The following is a 6,418-nucleotide window of genomic DNA, read 5'->3' as shown; positions in this document are numbered from 1 at the left end:
TGTGCAAACTGCAACGTGTCAACGCGCCCATACACGGAATCTACATGCATTAAATATATTTTTACCCCAATTTAATCTAGACTTAATCGAACAGCATCAAAAGAGCGGTTTATTTGTTCCTTTTGGAGGAATTGCCGTATCATGCGAGCGAAATCAAATCGCGCATCCGAAAATTAGCCAAAGCTGTGCACCACAATTCTTGGGAAACAAGACTGCATGGGAAATAGATAAATGCAATCACATACACATTTCAAATACTAGTATATTTCGTGCCATTACAGACTTGGACGACGAAAAATAATAAAAAAAATAATAATAAAAAACAAAAACAAAAACAAAACAAAACCGAGGCGAATTTTCAACTGATATTGTTATATACCTAGTGTAAAAATTTTGCTTTTCTATTCGACAAGAGGTAAGTTGTAATAAATTTGTGAATCAATTAATGATAATACTTAGTTTTAGGGCAGTTCCAACAAGTCAGGTACAAACATGATGTGACAATATTGCTACATTCTTTTGCTGTCAAGTTCGTAGCAATGTTGTTGTATCATATCGTATAAGACTTGTCAGAACAATCTTATAACAAGTCTGATAATGCCATCTGACATGTTAGAAGTTGTTAAAAGCTTGTCCCAACTTCTTAAAACAAATTGGAGCAAGCGGTGCGAACAAATCTTTTTCGCAAGCTTGTGAACAGACTTGTAGCAACTCTGCTGCAGACTTGTTACAACTTGTGCTTTTTTACGCTTGTATGCACATGCAACAGATACAAGACCCGCTGCATAGAAGTACTTGAACCTAGCTAAAATGAACATATAGGAGTGCTAAAAGATATCGATTTATTAAGGATCTCATTTTAATTCTACTTAATAAAAAGTAGCCACGTTTTCTGTAATTTGCTTAATAAATTATAGTATAAGCATTTAAGAAGGGGGGCCCTGCGCCAAGCGCCCCTCAATCTTCTACAGCGCTGGAGGTATACAACACATATCAAAGACATATATAACACATAATATTAAAAACGCATATAGCTATGCAACTCATCAAAGATGTATACAACACGTATCAAAGACGTATAGCTACAACTCATATCAAACACGTCATGCAAGATCTCACATCATGCAAGGTGATTACCTTAGCATAACACCAATGCCTGCCACACCAACGTCACACCAAAGTCATGCAAGGGGATTACCTTAGCATAACACCAATGCCTGCATGCATTTCTGCATGGCCATGTGTTGTACGCGTGTTGATTGAAATTATACATCGAAGCTCATGCAAAATAATTTTAATGCATGATAATGATTACAACAAACGTTTTGTTAAACAAAATATTTTATTTAACCAATTTTCATTCTACTTTTATTTTCCCTTTTTTATCCTTTGAGTCTACTAACTGTCGTCTGCTTCAGTTGCGACTAGCCACTAAAAAAAAGCAAGAGTACAAAGAATTAGGAAGAGCAATTATTGCAACCAAATTTTTCATTATATCCAAAACTGTATTATCTTTCGTATATATATGAAGGCAAAATATAACAAAATGCTTGGAAAATATTTTGACTTCAGACTATTGGCACGGCGGCCAAGGCGATCGATATAGAAAAGGTGCTTCGAATAAATAGTTTTGGGTAGCATTCCTTAAAATTTGTTGCATTTTAATCGTTCTGATGAAATAAAACATTGCAGCTGCAAGTATCATTTCATCTCTTAGTGAAGGGCATAACTAGGTTTAAAAATTCAAAACCAGCTTCATTTTCTTACAAATAATTGCAATCCCATGGGAGCATAAATTATTTTGATTTTGTTGAATATCAAATATATTTTTTTGTAATAACGTATTTTCATATTATATTTATAAGTTTTATTTGACAAAGCATCGTCAAACACTCTCAGTTAGCTAAGGGCCCTCTAATGTAAGAATTGTCTAAGATTGCACATGCAGCGCAATTTAATTAGTGCATGCATGTTAAGTCGGTTTCCCACTAGATGGAATTTTTCGCTCGATCCGTCACGGTCGATTTCTCAGAATTGAAAAAAAATCGAGCAAAAAATTTCGTTCGGTTGAAAAATATACCACCTAGTAGAAAACCAGCTTTAGATATTCAGACAGCACATCGTATTTTGAAAAATACCGAAATTTAAAATGAAAATAAATCCTTGACTTGAGTTCTGCTTTAAAAATTGGGAACGTGAAATTATTATTATCGGTTTCTTTAAATAAACTTTAATACTTACAAATAGCAGCACTTAAAACCTTGAAAACATTGTCCTGGTATATCTCTTGGACAATCCAAGAAATTAGGAATACACTCGGCGCGGCATGGTCCCTGGTACATACGGTTGGCACCTATACGGTGTAATATCACATTACACAAAATTAAAATCAGCCCTTAAAAATTAAGTCGGAATGAAATAATTAAATGCGTTCTGGAGGGCGACAGAAAAGGTGTAGTTACTTCTTCGTTGACCTTTTAAATTATCCTCTAGGATAAATCGTGATTAATCATCGTATCTCGACCTTTTTTACCGCTAAATGGGAAAGCATGCAGACATTTTCATCACAACAATAAGATTTTTACTATAATACTGCGTGTAATTTGCGTTCCGATCGAATGCTGCGTGGTTGTATATTGTTGCGCACATGCAATAATAAGATTATTTTCTAGTGCTTGTAAGTAGAGTACATGAAACACTGCATTTAATGATAGTTAACTTTCACTCTCTTTAATGATCTCGTTTTTATAATCATTTACTCATCTCATTTTTCACGACCTGGAATTTCTGGTATTTTTCCAATGTGAAAGGATAAAAGGTAACTAGAAATACAAGCATGCAGCAACCCCTCGCAATTTCAAACGAGGCAAAATATTTCCTGAGATAGCTAGACCAAACCTTCAATATCTCGAAATGACCTAAATGTATAGCCGATAGCTGATGTTTCAAATTTTTTGGAAACAAACACAGTCATATTAAAAGGTGAAGTGAAATCACCCGTTTTCCTGCTGCATTACGTTGCATGAAGTTCTAGACTTTCACAGTTTAAGTTAGAGTTAATTCTTCACTATAGCTAAACCTTCAAAACATCAAAAAAGCACAAGTATAAAGTATAAATAACCAAGCAATAAACGTCGGATGTTGTTTTTCGATTATTGAATTCGAATCGACTCTATAAAAGCTTTGAAGTGATATTTGTTATATCAAAACTCTTTTTGAAGTTAAAACGATGATGTAAAGCCCTATAAATAGTCGGTTATGTCCTTGCCAAGCTGAGCAAAACGACATACTGCACCAAGGACATAAAATGTAATTTTAAATCTTCCCAGGTTTATGTAATCTTATTTAATTCCACATTTCATATTGTGTTTTCGAAACGTTTTTTTAAAAAAATAGTTTACAAAATGACAGTTAAGTCGCTGACGTTTATCACTGAGACACAAACGTTGGCCAATCAGCAAGTTGCTAATTACCAGTCTTCACTCGTTTAAGTACCATGACCATTGAACGTCCATGGTCCATGACATAGAATTTGGGCAATTTTGGATTCCGCTATGTTCTGTCAAAATCTCCTGGTGTAATTAATCTCCCGGCGGAATTAGTACTCTCGCAGGGCGCTCCGCGCCCGCTCGGGGATTAATATAAATGAACATGCAGTATAGCTGTGTGGTTCGCCAATGCTTAAATCACTGTAGTCCATATGTAGAATTAAAAAAAGAATGAAGAAGTAAAAAAAAGTAATTATTATATGCTAAAACAAAAATCAAGGATGTTACCTTTTTCTCTACCCTCAACACTGAAAGCAGTCACAAAGAGAACCAGCATCAGACAAAATCCGAGACGAAAATTCATTTTTGCTAAATATAATAAAGGGTGAAGTCGAAGTTGTTTATATATAATATAAAACTATAAATATATTAATAAAATAGTCTTCACAATTTTTAATAGTTTACTATTGAACATCATTACAACAACGTTATTATTATTATATTACGTGATTATATAACAAGTTATTATAAAAGTGCTAAAAATCGGACACTTTTTCTTATTTTATACATTCAAGTAAACAGCTCACCTCAATCTGTAATTTCTTTACGATGAAAATTTCGATACTTCACTGAGAAACTTCAATAAGCGAATGATTTTAGACTGTTTTCACCCAAATTTATATAGTCGATGTATACGACCACGTGAGTATTGGGTTAATGGATATTATAATGAGGCTGTCTGTTTGTCGGATACATGCATGCAGGATCTAAATTAAAAATATTGCTAATGAAATAATTTCTCGGCGACTTTATTATGTATATCATTATAACTGTCGCCTCCACAACTGTCACGAAATTTATGTTGGTGGTCCATTTGTCTTTTCCGACTGCGGTTAGAAGGCTCGGCGTTGAAATTCTCTTGTAGGTTTTCCTGTCTTCACTATACCAAAGATTCTGGAACCTTGATTTTTTGTAAAAAATATTTTTTAAAAGCTTTTGCTAGGGCGAATTAGAACGGAATTTTACTATTATAGACCAAGGTTACTTACGTGGCATTTTGGTCGCGTCGAATGCCACTCAAACAATAGATAATGAGATGATGAACCTCATTAAGCTTCATTTTCATTTCCTTATCTATTGTTTGAATTGCATTCGACGAAGATGCGTCGTATAAGCTAGCCTTTACCTACCAAATGATTATAGCTAGTATGGAAAATTTCATATTAACGATAAACATCATGCCCTAAAATTTCATTCACTTATATAATTATTAATCTCTAAATAAATTAATTGTTATTAAAGTCAGCAAACATCAAAATTACTACAAGCTAATAATTATGCTAGCGTATATAATATATAACAGGACAAAATACCATCAGGCTTCGCTACACTATACAGACCCGCGTTATATATATATAAACAGATATATTTCTTTTGCTTTGTTGACAAGCAACGTAAATTTTTACATTAAACTTTAATACCTCAAAGATTTCGGGTATCATTAGGCAATAGGACAAAAAGAAAGGTCACCATGATCAACGGCAACGGAAATAATGTAGATTTACTTAATCACTAGCTGCAGCCTGCATGTGGCCAAGGTATTACAAATTTCACATATATATGTGACCTTCCACGGGAAAACGTACGTTAACGATATTTCGTTGAAACGGCAAAACGAACGGATAACGAACGGGTAGTGAACGATCTGTCATAACGTTTCAACGAACCCAAAAAACGTTTTGACGAATTCAGCTAAAAATGTGAACGTTTAAAGTCGAGAATACGAACGGATAAATAAACGTTCAATCTGAAGCCGTTTGAACGATTTATGTTTATGAACGGTTTTAACGAATTAGTCTGAACGCCTGTTGCGCGTATGATTGACGCAAGATATTATTGACTAATTAAAATATGGAAATATTTTCAAACACCTAACATGTGTTGGCGCAAGATGCGTGTACATATAAATAGCTATGCCTTTATTTGAATGTTTAACTAAATTTATTAGCTAAACTACCTAAATCACATTATTTTATACTTTATATACATATACACATTTGCATTTTGCATCAAAATTCGGGTTTATTAATCGTTAGAAAGCCTTCAGTTATTAGTACAAATTATCATCATTATGTCAAATTAATCAATGCATCATCTGCAACTATACCCATCAAAATATTCAGCGCGTGTTTATTTGCAACAACGTTACAGATTTTGTAAATCTCTCCACGGACAAACTATATGTATGGGTGGTTAAGGACATATAAACACATCATGCATGCATCCGTTTTATTATTAACACGGCTCTAAACCGAGAGTAAACGAAGATTGCCATAAATGGCCTGGCTTCGATAATAATATCATAGGCAATGTCATCGGTCATGCACCGTCTCAGTTTGGTTGAGTTTCAGCTATATACTGGCCACATATTTTATGTTAAACTAAACACAAGAGATTCCATTGTACACTATTGCTTATACTCTTTGACGCGCAAACGATTAAATTAATTAGCGCAAGGATCAAGTTGTTTACAGATGATAACCAGACATTAATACAGAATATCGCATACGCAAAGTTCGTTTGTATGCGAACCAGCGTAGTAACGTCTGCTTGCATGCTGTCAAAACCTATTTGATATAAATAGCCCACTACATTAAATATCCAAACCAATTATACACGTGAAAATCCACATTTAAATTTCAGCAATGCATTGCGCGGCGGTAATAAAATATTTAAAATATAAGCTTGGATATTTACCTAGTGCACACAATATGTTCCGTGCAGCAACACCAGTAGCCTCTAGCTGCAGTCAAGCTTGTCGCGGAATGTCGCCTATACACAGTACTGTCAGTAGCAATTAAGGGCATCATTATACCTTAAGAATATTTTAAAATTTGATAATCTATTTTATCGACTGCATGCACCATCGC

General features: G+C 34.1%; 1 long non-coding RNA gene across 1 annotated transcript; it reads right to left on the bottom strand.

The window, feature by feature from the left end:
* Positions 1 to 1,344: 1,344 nt before the first annotated feature.
* On the bottom strand, positions 1,345 to 4,155 carry LOC114545225. The gene is made up of 4 exons (XR_003690848.1): positions 4,076 to 4,155; positions 3,777 to 3,857; positions 2,242 to 2,353; positions 1,345 to 1,431 (listed from the first exon to the last, which is right to left on the bottom strand). It is a non-coding gene; the product is annotated as an uncharacterized LOC114545225 (long non-coding RNA).
* Between the last annotated feature and the right edge of the window lie 2,263 nt (positions 4,156 to 6,418).

Source organism: Dendronephthya gigantea, unplaced genomic scaffold (genome assembly GCF_004324835.1).
Source record: "Dendronephthya gigantea isolate DGI-Jeju-01 unplaced genomic scaffold, DenGig_1.0 000004F, whole genome shotgun sequence".
NCBI lineage: Eukaryota > Metazoa > Cnidaria > Anthozoa > Malacalcyonacea > Nephtheidae > Dendronephthya > Dendronephthya gigantea.
Note: the sequence above shows the minus strand (reverse complement) of the source record. Positions and strands in the feature narration are given on the sequence as shown.